This window comes from Arachis duranensis, chromosome 1, assembly GCF_000817695.3.
Source record: "Arachis duranensis cultivar V14167 chromosome 1, aradu.V14167.gnm2.J7QH, whole genome shotgun sequence".
In the NCBI taxonomy this organism is placed as follows: Eukaryota; Viridiplantae; Streptophyta; class Magnoliopsida; order Fabales; family Fabaceae; genus Arachis; species Arachis duranensis.
The window spans coordinates 25,285,052-25,289,191 of record NC_029772.3 but is presented as its reverse complement, the minus strand read 5'-3'; the positions used below and the strand labels follow the sequence as shown (position 1 = coordinate 25,289,191).

General features: G+C 40.3%; 1 non-coding gene across 1 annotated transcript; it reads left to right on the top strand.

Moving 5' to 3' along the window:
* Positions 1-2,983: 2,983 nt before the first annotated feature.
* On the top strand, positions 2,984-3,091 carry LOC127742920 (small nucleolar RNA R71). The gene has a single exon (XR_008004274.1). It is a non-coding gene; the product is annotated as a small nucleolar RNA R71 (small nucleolar RNA).
* Positions 3,092-4,140: the final 1,049 nt, after the last annotated feature.

Sequence of the window (4,140 nt, the reverse complement as noted above, 5' to 3'; positions counted from 1 at the left end):
TGTTCATCTCCTTGCATCATGGGCAAGTTGAATGCCAACCTTACATTTTCCGGACTAAAATCTAAGCATTTCCCCCGAACCATTGTAAGCCAATTCTTTGGGTCCGGGTTCACGCTTTGATCATGGTTCTTGGTGATCCATGCATTGGCATAGAACTCTTGAACCATTAAGATTCTGACTTGTTGAATGTGGTTGGTAAGAACTTCCCAACCTCTTCTTCGGATCTCATGTCGGATCTCCGGATATTCACTCTTTTTGAGTTTGAAAGGGACCTCGGGGATCACCTTCTTCTTGGCAACAACTTTATAGAAGTGGTCTTGATGCACCCTTGAGATGAATCTCTCCATCTCCCATGACTCGGAGGAGGAAGCTTTTGCCTTCCCTTTCCTCTTTCTAGAGGTTTTTCCGGCCTTAGATGCCATAAATGGTTATGGAAAAACAAAAAGCAATGTTTTTACCACACCAAACTTAGAAGGTTTGTTCGTCCTCGAGCAAAAGAAGAAAGAAGAGAGTAGAGAAGAAGAAATAGAGAAGATGGAGGTGGCTTTGTGGTTCGGCCAAGGGGGAGAAGTAGTGTTTAGGTTGTGTGAAAATGAAGGAGTGAAGATGGGTTTATATAGGAGTGGAGAGAGGGGTAGGGTTCGGTCATGTATGGGTGGGTTGGGAGGGAAAGTGGTTTGAATTTGAATGGTGAGGTAGGTGGGGTTTTATGAAGGATAGATGTGAGTTGTGAAGAGAATAGTGGGATTTGATAGGTGAGGGGTTTTTGGGAAAGAGGTGTTGAGGTGATTGGTGAATGGGTGAAGAAGAGAGAGAGTTGTGGGGTAGGTGGGGATCCTGTGGGGTCTACAGATCCTGAGGTGTCAAGGAAAATTCATCCATGCACCAAGTGGCGAGCAAAATTGCTCTCTTTGCCAATTCTGGCATTAAAAGCCGGGCTGGTGCCCATTTTTGGCGTTTAACGCCAGCTTCTTCCCCTTTCCTGGCGTTTAACGCCAGTCTGGTGCCCCTTTTTGGTGTTAAATGCTCAGAATGGTGCCAGACTGGGCGTTAAATGCCCATTTGCTGTCTTCACTGGCATTTAAACGCAGCAAGTTTTCCTCCAGGGTGTGCTATTTGTTCTTTCTATTTTTCATTCTGTTTCTTCTTTTTCAATTGATTTTGTGACTTCCCATGATCATCAACCTAAAAAAAAATAAAATAACAAAGGAAAATAAATAAATATAACATTGGGTTGCCTCCCAACAAGCGCTTCTTTAATGTCAGTAGCTTGACAGTGGGCTCTCATGGAGCCTCACAGATACTCAGAGCAATGTTGGAACCTCCCAACACCAAATTTAGAGTTTGAATGTGCGGGTTCAATACCAAACTTAGAAGTTGGTTGTGGCCTCCCAACACCAAACTTAGAGTTTGACTGTGGGGGCTCTGTTTGACTCTCTTTTGAGAGAAGCTCTTCATGCTTCCTCTCCATGGTTACAGAGGGATATCATTGAGCCTTAAACACAAAGGATTCTTCATTCACTTGAATGATCGATTCTCCTCTGTCAACATCAATCACAGCCTTTGCTGTGGCTAGGAAGGGTCTGCCAAGGATCATGGATTCATCCATGCACTTCCCAGTCTCTAGGACTATGAAATCAGCAGGGATGTAATGGTCTTCAATCTTTACCAGAACATCCTCTACCAGTCCATAAGCTTGTTTTCTTGAATTGTCTGCCATCTCTAGTGAGATTCTTGCAGCTTGTACCTCAAAGATCCCTAGCTTCTCCATTACAGAGAGGGGCATGAGGTTTATGCTTGACCCTAGGTCACATAGAGCCTTCTTGAAGGTCATGGTGCCTATTGTACAAGGTATTGAGAACTTCCCAGGGTCCTGTCTCTTTTGAGGTAATCTCTGCCTAGTCAAGTTATCCAGTTCTTTGGTGAGCAAAGGAGGTTCATCCTCCCAAGTCTCATTACCAAATAACTTGTCATTTAGCTTCATGATTGCTCCAAGGTATTTAGCAACCTGCTCTTCAGTGACATCTTCATCCTCTTCAGTGGAAGAATACTCATCAGAGCTCATGAATGGCAGAAGTAAATCCAATGGAATCTCTATGGTCTCAGTGTGAGCCTCAGATTCCTATGGTTCCTCATTAGGGAACTCATTGGAGGCCAGTGGACGTCCATTGAGGTCTTCCTCAGTGGCGATCACTACCTCTTCCTCCTCTCTAAGTTCGGCCATGTTGATGGCCTTACACTCTCCTTTTGGATTCTCTTCTGTATTGCTTGGAAGAGTACTAGGAGGGAGTTCAGTAACTTTCTTGCTCAGCTGACCCACTTGTGCCTCCAAGTTTCTAATGGAGGACCTTGTTTCAGTCATGAAAATTTGAGTGGTTTTGATTAGATCAGAGACCATGGTTGCTAAGTCAGAGTGGCTCTTGTTAGAATTCTCTGTCTGTTGCTGAGAAGATGATGGAAAAGGCTTGCCATTGCTAAACCTGTTTCTTCCACCATTATTGTTGTTGAAACCTTGTTGAGGTCTCTGTTGATCCTTCCTTGAGAGATTTGGGTGATTTCTCCATGAAGGATTATAGGTGTTTCCATAAGGTTCTCCTATGTAATTCACCTCTTCCATTGATGGATTCTCAGGATCATAAGCTTCTTCTTCAGATGAAGCATCCTTAGTACTGCCTGGTGCAGCTTGCATTCTAGACAGACTTTGAGAAGTCATATTGACTTGCTGAGTCAATATTTTATTCTGAGCCAGTATGGCATTCAGAGTATCAATCTCAAGGACTCCTTTCTTCTGATTCGTCCCATTGTTCACAGGATTCCTTTCAGAAGTGTACATGAATTGGTTATTTGCAACCATTTCAATGAGTTCTTGAGCTTCTGCAGGCGTCTTCTTCAGATGAAGAGATCTTCCAGTAGAGCTGTCCAATGACATCTTGGACAGTTCAGATAGACCATCATAGAAGATACCTATGATGCTCCATTCAGAAAGCATGTTAGAGGGACACTTTTTGATCAATTGTTTGTATCTTTCCCAAGCTTCATAGAGGGATTCACCTTCCTTCTGTCTGAAGGTTTGGACTTCCACTCTAAGCTTACTCAATTTTTGAGGTGGAAAGAACTTTGCCAAGAAGGCATTGACTAGCTTTTCCCAAGAGTTCAGGCTTTCTATAGGTTGTGAGTCCAACCTGACTGCCATGTTTTCTTCTTTGAAGAATTCTGTTAGGCCCTCTACAGAGAGTTGTGCTTTAGCTTCTCTTAGCTTTCGCTTCAAGGTCCTTTCACGTTCAGGGTCAGCCTCAACAAGAATGATTTTGTCTTTGCTCCTGCTCATATGAAAGAGAAGAAAACAAGAAAATATGGAATCCTCTATGTCACAGTATAGAGATTCCTTGAGGTGTCAGAGGAAAAGAAAAATAGAAGGAAGAGGTAGAAGAATTCGAACTTATCAAGATAGAGTTCGAATTGTGCATTGAGGAGGAGTGTTAGGCCATAAATAGAAGGATGTGAGAAGAGGGGAAGAAATTTTCAAAAATTAAAGTGAATTAATTAAAAGAAATTTTGAAAAAATGGTAATTGATTTTCAAAAACTAAGATTGAGAAAGAAATAAAGTGATTTTGAAAAAGATTTTGAAATTGGAAATCAAAAAGATATGATTGAAAACTATTTTGAAAAAGATGTGATTAAAAAGATATGATTGAAAAGTTATAGTTTTAAAAAGATATGATTGAAAAGATATGATTTGAAAAACAATTTAAAAAAGAGATTTAATTTTGAAAATTAATGACTTGGCTAACAAGAAAAGATATGATTCAAACATTAAACCTTTCTCAACAGAAAAGGCAACATACTTGAAATGTTGAATCAAATCATTAATTGTTAGCAAGTATTTTTTTGAAATGTTGAATCAAATCATTAATTGTCAGCAAGTATTTTTGAAAATGGAAAGAAATTGATTTTGAAAATATATGATTGAAAAGATATGATTTGAAAAAGATTTGATTTTGAAAAATTATGAAAACTAGAAAAAAATCTGCATTAAAAACAAAATCTTCCCTCTTGTGCCATTCTGGCATTAAACGCCCAGAATGGTATCCATTCTGGCGTTTAACGCCCAAAATTCTACCCTTTTGGGCGTTAAACGC